This window comes from Scyliorhinus torazame, chromosome 14 (genome assembly GCF_047496885.1).
Source record: "Scyliorhinus torazame isolate Kashiwa2021f chromosome 14, sScyTor2.1, whole genome shotgun sequence".
Lineage (NCBI taxonomy): Eukaryota > Metazoa > Chordata > Chondrichthyes > Carcharhiniformes > Scyliorhinidae > Scyliorhinus > Scyliorhinus torazame.
Window position 1 is genome coordinate 42799808 of NC_092720.1, and position 12554 is coordinate 42812361.

At 56.0% G+C, this 12554-nt stretch overlaps 1 long non-coding RNA gene across 1 annotated transcript in view; it reads left to right on the top strand.

The window, feature by feature from the left end:
• The window catches only part of LOC140389670 (uncharacterized), a 114248-nt gene extending 101987 nt beyond the window's left edge, over positions 1-12261 (top strand). The window contains exon 3 of the long non-coding RNA XR_011934445.1: positions 11935-12261. This is a non-coding gene — a long non-coding RNA (uncharacterized lncRNA). The remainder of the gene's footprint in view (positions 1-11934) is intronic.
• The last annotated feature ends 293 nt before the right edge of the window (positions 12262-12554 follow it).

Consider the following 12554-nt stretch of genomic DNA (forward strand, 5'->3'; position numbering starts at 1 on the left):
TGCTTTGTCTTGAATGGTGTCAAGTTCTTGAGTTGGAGGCAAGTGAGGAGAATTCCATCAAACTCTTGACTTCTGCTTTGTGGATGGTGAACAGGCTTTGCACAGCCAGGAAGCAAGTCATTCACTGCAGTATACCCAGCCTCCCACTTGCTCTTGGAACCACAGTGGTGGCTAGGTCCAGTTAAGTTTCTGGTCAATTGTAAGCCCCAGGGATGTTGACAATGGGAAATTCAGCAATGATGATGCCTTTGAATGACAAGAGTTAAATTCGCTCTTGGCGGAGATGGCCATTGCCTTGCACTTACATGGCAAGAATGTTACTTGCCACCTATTAGCTCAAACCTGAATGTTGTCCAGGATTTGCTGCATATAGGCATGGATTCCTTCAGTATCCGATGAGTTATAAATTGAATCCGAAACATAGAGAAGACATAAGAAATGGGAGCAAGAGTAGGCCACTCAGCCCCCCGAGCTTCCTCTGCCATTCAATATGATCATGACTGATCCTCCATCTCAATGCCATTCTCCTGCTCTCGTCCCATACCCAATAACGCCTTTAGTGTGTAGAAATCTAACTATTTCTTTCTTAAATATATTCAGTGACTTGGCCTCAACAGCCTTCAGTTGTAGAGAATTGCACAGGTTCACCACCCTCTGAATAGAAATATAGAATTTCAGGTCCATAGACTTTAATTTCCCACCTACTGAAATAAATGACTCAAAAAGCTCAGGTATTGGCCAGCAATTTCCTGACCAGCAATTGTAAATGCTGCGTGTGTCTGACTGAGGAATTTGTTCTATAAACCGAAACATAGGGCGTGATCTTCAGCCTGCACTCGCCATCCACGGACCGGCGGGCGACGCGGGAGGAGAATCTCGTGAGAATCGGAAAATGCGATTCTTACCGGAGAGATTGTGTTTGCTGATTTTTCCTGTCCCTCACTGGCACTGTCACGAGATTCACATCCACAAAGGACGTGAACCTCATTTTAATAAATTTGAATGGATTTCAATGTTATTGCCGCCGTCCCCACCCCCCACACCTCACTACCCCAAATGTTGGGGAACAAAGGGATTAGTGAGACGGAGGAATTGAAGGAGATCAGTATTAGTAGAGAAATGGTGTTGGGGAAATTGATGGGATCAAAGGCCGTTACATCCCCAGGGCCTGATAATCTACATACCAGAGTATTTCAGGAAGTGGTCCTAGAAATAATGGATGCATTGGTGGTCAACTTCCAAGATTCTATAGACTCTGGAATCATAGATTCACGACAGTGCAGAAGGAGGCCATTCAGTCCATCAAGTCTGCACCAACCCTCTGAAAGACCCACCTTACCTAGCCCCAACCCCCCGCCCTATTCCTGTAACCGCACCCAAACTTTTAACACTAAGGGCAATTTAGCATGGTCAATACACCTAATCTGCAGATCTTTGGACTGTGGAAGGAATCCGGAGCACCCAGAGGAAACCCATGCAGACACGGGATAAAGTGCAAACACCACGCACATAGTCACCCGAGGTTGGAATCGAACCCGGGTCCTTGACGCTGTGAGGTAGCAGTGCTAACCACTGTGCCACCATGCTACTATTAAATATTCAGCAACAAACTTAAATTGTGCAAACATCGCTCACACTAATTGAGAAAGCTTTGGCAATGCCCCGGGCCGGTTTCGAACTGAGGAATTTTCATGTGTTAGGTGAACTTGATAATCACTACACTACAGAAAGAGAAATAGTTCCTACAGATTGCAGAGTAGCTGATGTAACCTCACTATTTAAAAAGGGAGGTAGTGATAAACAAAATTGTAGACCAGTCAGCCTGACATTGGTAGTGGGAAAATGCTGGAGTCCATTTCAAACATTTAATAGCAGAGCACTTGGAAAACAGTGACAGGATCAGACAGAGTCAACATGGATTTACGAAAGGGAAATCATGCTTGACAAACCTACTGGAATTCTTTGAGGATATAATTAGTAGAGTTGATGAGGGGAATCATAGAATTATTGAAATCATAGAATTTACAGCGCAGAAGGAGACCATTCGGCCCATCAAGCCTGCACCGTCCCTTGGGACGAGCACCCTACTGAAGCCCACACCTCCACCATATCCCTGTAACCCCATCTAACCTTTTTGGACACTAAGGACAATTTAGCATGACCGATCCACCTAACCTGCACATCTTTGGACTATGGGAGGAAACCGGAGCACCTAGAGGAAACCCACGCTGACATGGGGAGAACATGCACACTCCGCAGCCAGTGACCCAAGCCAGGAATCGAACCCAGGTCCCTGGCACTGTGAAGTAACAGTGCTAACGACTGTGTTACCATGATGATGGATAGAGAACTGGTTGCCAGACACAAAACAATGAGTAGGCATAAATAGGTCTTTTTCAAATGGCAGGCAGTGACTAGTGGCAGACGACAGGGCCAGTGCTGGAACCCCAAATATTCACAATATATATTAATGATTTAGATGGGGGAAGAAAATGTAATATCTCCAAGTTTGCAGAAGACACAAAGCTGGGTGGAAGGGTGAGCTGTGAGGAAGATGCAAAGATCCTTCAGTGTGATTTGGACAAGTTGAGAACGTGGGCAAATCAATTGCAGATGCAGTATAATGTGGCTAAATTATCCACTTTGGCAGCAAAAACAGGAAGGCAGATTATTATCTGAATGGGCATAAATTAGGAGAGGGGAATGTGCAACGAGACCTGGTTGTCCTCGTACACAAGTCACTGAAGGTAACCATGTGCAACAGGCGTTAAAGAAGGCAAATAGTATGTTAGCCTTCATAGTGAGAGGATTTGAGTACAGGAGCAAGGATGTCTTGCTACAATTATACAGGGCTTTGGTGAGGCCACATCTGGAATATTGTGTGCAGCTTTGGTCTCCTTAGTTGAGGATGGATGTTCTTGCTATAGGGGGTGTGTAGAGAAGTTTTGCCAGACTGATTCCTGGGATGATAGGACTGACATATGAGGAGAGATTGAGTCGGTTAGGATTGTATTCACTGGAGTTTAGAAGAATGAGGGGTACTCATAGAAACATATAAAGTTCTACCAGGAATATACAGGGTAGATGCTAGAAGGATGTCCCCAATGATGGGGGCATCCAGAACTAGGGATCATGGTCTGAGGATTTGGGACTTTGATAAGGAGAAATTTCTTCACCCAGGGAGTGATCGGGCTGTGGAATTTGTCAGCAGAGAAAAATTGAGGCCAAAACACTGTGGGCGAGATTCTCTGGCCTCACTGTGCTCTCGTTGAAACATAACAAGGCCAATGAATAGCGGGAGAGGCCAAAAACGAGATCTGCGCCGGGCGCCAAACATTTTGCAATGCAACCGACCCACTTCTGTAGGCAAAATTGGGATTGCGCCGTAGCATGGTGAGAAAATAATTATCACCACTTAATCCCCATTTCCATACAATTAACGAGAGCCACCCCATATCCAACAGCCTCCTGTCATTCACTGGCCTCCCCAGTAAGTGCTCACGCTGGCGCCGATTAGTACTCCTTTTTAAAAACGTGAAGAAAGTGACAGAGGCCACATAATGATTGTACAAAAAAGAGTTCAATGTGCTGTACAATACCCCCCCTGCCCCAGCCCTCCTCTCTCAAGGATGCCCTAGCTCTACCACCACGTCCAGATGTTACTTCAGAATGCTCATCTGAGGGGGAGGCTGCCAGCTGCTTACCTCATCCCGTGGCTTTCGATGCCCCTGGCAGGCATCCTCTGGCGGCTCTGCGGCCAGAGGGCCTTGGCTCACTTGCCAGCGGCACATGCACAGCTGTGCCGCCCTGTGCCATGTGCTAACCTTGAGACATGGCCTCATCAGCTGGGTGGAACCTGGGAGAAGCTGGTGCCACTTCATGGGACGGGTCTGGGTTGGCACTCAGCATCCCCTCCTCCTGATCGGTGCTCTTAGAGCTCTGGGACTCACCTTGGGATGGAGGGGCAGCTGGTTTGAGCCCCGGCTGCCCCTGCATCATCTCGCTCTGCCAGCCCTGGCGGTTCCCCATGGTACGTGCCATGGTGTCGACGCCCTCGGCGATGCTCCTCAGTGACTGGAACATGCTCTGCAGTGCCTCAGCCATGCCCACCTACGACTGGGACAAGCTCCGCAGCACCTCAGTCATGCCCATCTGAGAGCGGGACATGTCCTGCAGAACCCTATCAAGGTCGGCATGGTACTGCGTGACATCCCCAGTGAGGCAGTCATTCTGCCGAGGCCTTCAGCCTTGGCCATCACCGACTGCGCGACACCTTGGACACCTTCACTCATGGTGCCGATGTCATGCACCAGGCTCTCCCATGCGGTCGCCACCCTAGCAGTGTTGGCCTTGGTGCCACTCATTACCAGGGTCATCTCCTATGCCCATAGTCTCTGGCACTCCTCCTAGAGGCTATGAATCTGCTGGAGTGAGACTGGCATCTCCCTCTGAACGTCCCGACTACTCCTTATCATCTTCATCAGCTCCGGGTAATCCACTTCCAGGGGCTCAGCATCATGGATCCTTGGATCCAGCTGTCACGCCTGGGGGTTCCTGCCTCCACCTGGTGTACATCAGCAGCAATGTGATGCTCACCAGATTGTGTCCCCGAAGCCTGTCCACTAACATTTAGCACCGAGGTGTGTGTACCTGCACTGGTGGGGGGTGGGGATGACAGTTGTACCACAACCACTGTGGCATCCTCGGAGCTGTCCTCTGAGGTGTTCTCCTCGGAGTCAGGAGGGGGTTCCGCCTGGGATGGGCCGGTGCCGTCGGCTGGAGGACCTGTGGGCTAATGAACATGTGTTCAGTGAGAGGGATGGGTTAGTCAGTGAGGCAATAACAAGTCAGGTTTGACAGGTCCCCCGGGTGGAGCACGGTGGGCACTAACCTCTGCGGCATCCGCCAACCTCCACATGGGTGACCGATCTATGCTTAGCCACTCTGGTCACCTCCAGGGCACATTCCTCGAAGGAGGTGAGGATTCTTGGGCGTCATTCTCCGACACCCCCAGAGGGTCGGAGAATGGCCGTTGGCCGCCGTGAATCCCGCCCCCGCCGGTTGCCGAAGTCTCCGAAGGGAGAAAAGTCGGCGGGGCGTTAATGTCGCCGCTGCCGCGGAGAATGTGACGGGTCTGCGCAAGGCAGCCGACTTTCGGCCTGCCGATATTCTCCCTTCCGGATGGGCCGAAGTCCCGTCGACGTGATGACCGTTCACGTCGATGTAAATTAAACCTCCTTTTCATCGGCGTGACCCGGTGCTCCAGACTCACGCCGACCAGCGTGGAGGTGAGTGACGGCCTGGGGGGTTGGCTCTGGGCAGGCAATGGCGTGGCCGCAGTCTGAATGCGTGAGGAGAGGTGTGTCTCGGCTTGTGTGTGTGTGTGTGCGGCGGGGGGGGGGGGGGGAGGCGGTGGTTAGAGTAGGCTGGGCTCCGGGGGAGTGCCGGGAGGGGGTCCGTGCCAGGGAGGTGGATGGGGGATCCGTGCCGGGGTGGAGGTTGGGGGGGGGGGGGGTCCGTGCCGTGCCGGGGTGGAGGTTGGGGGGGGGTCCGTGCCGGGGTGGAGGTTGGGGGGGGTCCGTGCCGCACCGGGATGAGGTTGGGGGGGTCCGTGCCGGGGTGGAGGTTGGGGGGCGGGGGGTCCGTGCCGGGGTGGAGGTTGGGGGGGGGGGGGTCCATGCCGAGGAGGGGGATGGGAGGGCAAGTGAGTTGGTCCACCTGGCCAGGTGCCAGCCTCCAACAGTTGGAACCATGCGGTCCATGCCACCTGGCTGGGGGGAGGAGGGGATATGGGCAATGATGACATGTCGTCGTTCCCCTCCCCCCCACCAGGCCGTCATGTTTTCAGATCATCCAGCGATGTTGGCCGCCGTGGTGGCAGCCGCTCATGTCTATGTTGCCCTGGATGAGGAAGAGGAGGAGGAGCGTGCCAGAGAGGCGGCGCAGGCTGCCGCAGAGGGGCAGGCGGCAGCCGCCCAGGCTGGAGGGACACCTGACCGACAGGACGAGGAGGGGGAGGAGGACGTCGCGGCCCCACGGCAACGGAGGCACCCGAGGGCGCCCCGTGTGTACCGGCCCCGGCAGTCATACCAGGACCTCACGGACCGGGAATGCAGGAGGAGACTCCGGATGAGCCGGGAAACCGTGGCACACATCTGCCACCTGCTGGCACACCTGTCACCGCGTGGCACTGGCGGGGGACACCCTCTCCCCGTGTCCGTCAAGGTTACGGTGGCCCTGAACTTTTATGCAACGGGGTCATTCCAGGCACCGAGTGGGGACCTGTCCGGCATATCGCAGACTTCGGTGCATCCGGGCAGTGACAGATGCCCTATATGCCATGGCGCACCGCTACATCCACTTCCCCGTGAACCGGGCCAGCCAAGATGCCCGAGCCGTGGGCTTCTCTGCCGTGGCCGGGTTCCCCATGGTCCAGGGCGCGATCGATGGGATGCACGTCGCCGTGCGGCCACCTGCAGATAACAGGGCCGTGTTCACTAATAGGAAGGGGACCTATTCGATGAACGTACAGGTGGTCTGCGACCACCGCATGATGATCCTGCACGACTGCGCCCGTCACCCAGGCAGTGTACACGACTCATTCGTGTTGTCGCGGTCATCCATCCCCGGCATGTACGAGGGACGCCATCCCCGGCTGAGGGGCTGGTTGCTTGGCGACAGGGGCTACCCATTGCAATCGTGGCTGATGACGCCTATACGGAGGCCACGCAATGAGGCGGAGAACCGCTACAATGATGCCCATGTAGCGACAAGGGGAGTGATCGAGAGGTGCTTTGGCGTGCTGAAGATGCGTTTCAGGTGCCTGGACCTCTCTGGGGGCGCCCTCCAGTATCGGTCAGATAGGGTCGGCCGCATCATTGTGGTGTGCTGCGTCCTGCACAATATAGCCCAGCAGAGGGGCGATGTGCCGCAGGCAGAGGAGGGCGGAGTGGAGGAGCAGCAGGAAGAGGCCCAGTCCTCCCCAGATGAGGGGGATGGGGGCAATGGTCAGGGCAGACGGGGTAGACACAGGCGGGTGGCTGTCCACCGTTACCAGCTGGCCCAGCGGGCACGGGACAGACTGATAGACGCCCGCTTCACTGACTAGATGGGCGTGGGAATCGGGTAGTATGGCCACAGACCGCACACCATGGCAACAGCCGACCACTCACACCCCCCACCCATCCACCCACCCAGCACCCTCACCCCCCTCCCCAACCCCACCCACCCCACCCGCATGCACACCACCCCCCCCCCCCCATTGCCGATCCACCTGCGGCACAACGGGCCGGGCTCACACAGTTGCGGGTGGACGCGTGTCTATCGCAGGCCATGGAGGATGATGACAACCCGCCCTGCGATGAGCTCCTGGCTCTACATCGTTGGACTATGTCTGACCCATGGCCACAGTACCACCATCCACCCGGACCATCCCTGCATGCGGCTGTGACACTGCAGCGCACGGTCCCGTCCTCTGCCCGGGGGATGTTGATGGCGGCCCAGGGGGAAGGGGGCAGGCTCACCTGGGGCTGAGGTAAGACCACCCCTCACACACACACTTGCGCTCAACGTACATGACACCCCCGCACACTTTGGACAGAGCACAAAGGCAGCTTCGGTAGGTGTAACATTGACTTTAATAACCAAAGGAGTTCATGCACGTGCCCTAGCCCCTAAAACTCATCTGTGCCCTGCACCCGTGCCAACTTACTCAGTGTCTAATTGTTTGGCCTTACGGGCCCTTTGACTACGTCTACGTGGTTCCCCAGACGGTACAGCAGAACTGGAGGTGGACTCCTGTGATTCCTGCCCTCTGACACTGGATCCCTTTGGCGGCCGTTTCCTGGGGCGTCCTGGCCTAGATGGGTCAGGCTGCGGCCCGGGCGACTGGGATGGCGAGCTGCCAGCCTGTCCTGCCCGTTGCCCACCCGATGCACCTGGGACGGAAGGGGGGGAGTCCGAGGTGTCGCGGTGTACCGGGACCTCCCCTACAGAGGGAGCCGGGACGGACCACACCACCTCCTCCTCCCTCGGGGTGCCCGATGGCCCCCAGGCCTCTACATGGGTGGGGGATGCGAACGGACTGGCCATCCGACGCCCCCCGACATCTGGCGCTGCCAGTCCTGGAGGCCCGTGCTGGTATCGACAGGGGTCTGCAGGTTTGCAGCCATGGAACCCAGGGGGTTGGCAAACCCTGTCTGTGACAGTGCGACGCCGGCTCGCACATGGCCACTGGCGCCGATGCCCTCAGCGATGGCCTGCAGAGACTGGGCCATGGCCTGCTGAGACTGGGCAATGGCCTGCAGAGACTGGGCTATGGCGTTGAGCGCCTCTGCCATCTGGCGCTGGCACTGGCTTATGGCCTCCTGTGAGAGGGCAGCCATTTCCTGGGCCACAGACGCCGCCTGCACGGAAGGCCCCAGGCCTCGCAAACCGTTCCCCATGTCTGACACCGTCGCACCCATTGCCTCCACCGCGGACGCCACCCGTGCGGTGTCGGCCTGGGTGGCACGCATGACCGGCACCACTCCCAGCTCCTGGACGTGGGTGGACTCCTCCACCTGCGACCGCAGCCGCCGCAAGCCGCCCGTCACCCTCTTCGCTCGTCTCCGGGTCGGTGGTTACATCGGATCTATGTGTGGGTGTGGTAACTGCAGGAACCCGGGATCCATCTGGGCGGCAGATGTTCGCTTGGGCTGGGCTGCCCTCCGACCGCCCGGTCCCTCTGCTGCTCCTACCTCCACCTGCTGTACCGGGACGGCTGTGTTGTGCGCACCAGTGAGTGTACCAGACGCCTCATCACTAAAGTGCCCAACCGTGGTGAGTGTTTCTGCGATGGTGGAGGGTGTTGGTGACAGCAGTGGCGTTGTGTCGTGCTCTTCGTCCCACTCTGAGTCCATGGCACTTTGGGGTGGGGGTTCGTCTCCACCCATCCACTCTGAGTCACTGTCCGGTATTTCGTCTTCCTGGGTAGTGCTGTCCCGGGTAGTGGTGTCCTGGGTAGTGGTGTCCTGGGTAGTGGTGTCCTGGGTAGTGGTGTCCTGGCTCGGATGTGACGGGGGCCTGTGGCTGCCCCTCTCGTCGCTGGGTGGTCGCTCCCGCACGTGACGGGGGTGTCGTCTCCCTATTGCTCCAGGTCTCTCCGTCTCCCGTGGTGTGCGAGGGGCATCCTGCGGGCGTCGCATGCTGGAGGGTCCGGGTCTCTCCGTCTCCCGTGGTCTCCGAGGGGCATCCTGCGGGCGTCGCATGCTGGAGGGTCCGGGTCTCTCCGTCTCCCGTGGTCTCCGAGGGGCATCCTGCGGGCGTCGCATGCTGGAGGGTCCGGGTCTCTCCGTCTCCCGTGGTCTCCAAGGGGCATCCTGCGGGCGTCGCATGCTGGAGGGTGCGGGTCTCTCCGTCTCCTGTGGTCTCTGAGGGGCATCCTGCGGGCGTCGCATGCTGGAGGGTGCGGGTCTCTCCGTCTCCTGTGGCCTCCGAGGGGCATCCTGCGGGCGGTCTGCATCTGCGGGGATGGGTGCCTGGACGTTTGGTCCTGCGATACACAATGAAGCATGCATGGTTAGACATCAGGCAGTGATCAGGTGATACGGGGGAGGGAGATATAGGGGAGGGGGGATATGGGGGAGGGGGGATATGGGGGAGGGGGATATGGGGGTGGGGGGGATATGGGGGAGGGGGGATATGGGGGAGGGGGTGATATGGGGGATATGGGGGAGGGGGGATATGGGGTAGGGGGGATATGGGGGAGGGGGGATATGGGGGAGGGGGGATATGGGGGAGGGGGGATATGGGGAGGGGGGATATGGGGGAGGGGGGATATGGGGGAGGGGGGATATGGGGGAGGGGGGATATGGGGATGGGGGGAGGGGGGATATGGGGGAGGGGGGATATGGGGAGGCTCACCCTGCGTGCTCTGACGAGGTCGTTCACCTTCTTGTGGCACTGGGTGCCTGTCCGTGGTGTCAGGGCCACAGCGGTGACGGCCTCTGCCACTTCCCTCCACAGACGCCGGCTGTGGCGTGGGGCAACTCTGCGGCCGTGCCCGGGATACAGGGCGTCCCTCCTCTGCTCCACCGCGTCAAGGAGCGCCTCCACATCGCGTGACTCGAACCTCGGGGCTGAGCGACGGCCAGCCATCCAGTCGGGTGTTGCGGTCGGGTGTTCCGGTCGGGTGGGGGGGAGCAGCGCGGCCTTATGAGCCGTCACGCCGTGCAGCGCGTATGACGCTGCACGGCGTGAACCACTGCGCAAGCGCGGATCCCGTTACGTCGCTGCTAGCCCATTTCGGGCCGAAGACTATCGACCCATTTTTCCGACGTGACGCAAGTCGGATTTGCGCCGTTTTTTGCGCCGATCGGCGGACTTTCCGCCGATAACGGAGAATTTTGCCCCTTATGTCCGGCACCCCAAGGCAAGTCTGATCCCTCTCCCGCCGATTGTGGGAGAGCTTTACCTGCGGGGACGCAGAAAGGGCATCGTGAGCCACAGTGGTGGGAAAGGGGGTGTGAAGATGGGGTGGGGGGGTTTGCGGAGAGTGGGGGAGGGAGCGTCGCATGGGGGGGTTGGAGGATGAATGCTCCCTTTGTGGGGGAGGGGGGGAGGGGGAGCGCGATCTCGGCGAATCAGCTGGTGAACCATCATTTGCGGCGAGAAGCCCGTGAGGCCTCGTTAAGTGGACCAATTAACGTTGAATTGCATTGCCGGCCTCACTGGGCAGAGCACCGGGAAGCTCGTGGCAATTCCCTATTGCTACCACACTTAGGAATGTTTCTGGAGAATTGTGCCCTGTACGTTTTCAAGGAGCGGTTAGATAGAGCACTTCGGGTTAAGGGGATCAAAGGATATGGGAAGAAGGCGGGATCAGGCTATTGAGTTGGATGATCAGCTATGATCATAATGAATAGCGGAACGGGCTTGAAGGGCTGAATGGCCTCCTCCTTCTGCTATTTTTGATGTTGCTATATTTCTAAATGATCCATCTTCACTAAATATTCATACGTCACGTTGACAAGGTATACTACAAGTTTGTCTAGGTGTGAGGCAGTAGGGGAGTTCACTCCGGGGGAGCAGATGCAAGTGTAGCACTCACTCACTCCCCCCACCCCACCCCCCCACCCCCGCCCCCGGAGGGCGGGGAAGGGGAACATGCCTGTTCAGTGCCATGCCACTGCCGCGTGGCACAGTTTGACATTTCCAGGTTGGAACTGCTAGGCTGACAGAGTGCCAACCTGGCAGTGCCAACCTGTGCCAAGGGCAGTGACGGGAGCAGAGCCTAGTGGGAGCCCCATGGGGGGCATTGAAGTGTGGTGTGGGGAGAGTGCTGACTATACTTCCGCAGTGTCTCCCAATCCCTCCATGATGGGGGCTGGGTGAGATTCCGCCCATGAATATACAGCACGGAAACAAATTATATGTCCCAACTGATCTGTGGCAGTGTTTATGAGATACAAAATCACCAGGTGCTGAAGCAGTCAACAAAAGCAATGCAGATTTCCTGTTCAATCTTTCTCCTTCCTTCAGAGGAAGTGTTTGCCTTACTGAGTGGTTCAATTTGAAGTCAAGACTGGTCTATGGAGAGAGGGGGAGCTAACGTTTCGAGTCCAAAGACTCATTCAGACCCAAAATATTCGCTCCCTTCTCTCTCCACAGATGCTGCCAGACCTGCTGAGGTTGTCCATTCTTTTCTGCACATGTTAATTGATATGGTGGCTGATTAATTTATTTTGCCTCTGTCCTTCTTTTAGGCTGACAATTAGGAGGCGCCCAAGAATAGGATAGAGGAAACTGCCCACCCATTCACGTTTCTCCTCTGTGCAAAAATGTTTTTTTTATAGCTTGGGGTCCATCCGGTGAGAATCACATGCTTCATTTATTACCACTTCATTGTACATTGAGCACTAACTTGTTTCTCTCCGCTATGTTTATATATTCCAGAATCGACCAGAGCAGGCTTCATGTTCAACCTGTCAACAAAACAACCTGCTCCAAAGCTCCAGGTGCCAAAAAACATGAACGTGCTCAGGGGACAGAGGCAGAAATATGTAAACAGAGTCATTCATTTCCAAATGTACCATTCTTTAAAGAAGCATTGCACTTTATTTTCTTAAGGTATTTGTAGTATACTTTCCCTTTTCTTTTGCTTTTCCCACGTCTTACGTCATGTAACTCATTACCAGGTTTCTCCCAATTATACTATTCACCCACCCAATGGAATGTGTATGAGAATGGGCTCCAATGTCTGCCGGTCATTATCCTTCCAAATCAGTGATGAAGTATATGGATTCTTTTCTATATCTGCTCACAACAGAAGAGCTAAGATCATTTATTCAGCATGTGTTAGTGTTTTACTTTGCTGCATATCCACTACACCCAGAAATTTCCATTGAGAAAATTGTGCTGCAACATCTTTATTCTAGTAGGCACAGAGAGTTACAAGTTACTTCATGCAATTCAATGAAGTGAATGCAGATGGGTCATTCTCAATGAAGTCAGTGTAGATTTTTGCACCTCATTAATTGGCATAATTGCAGCATAATCGGCAGGATTATTAGGGG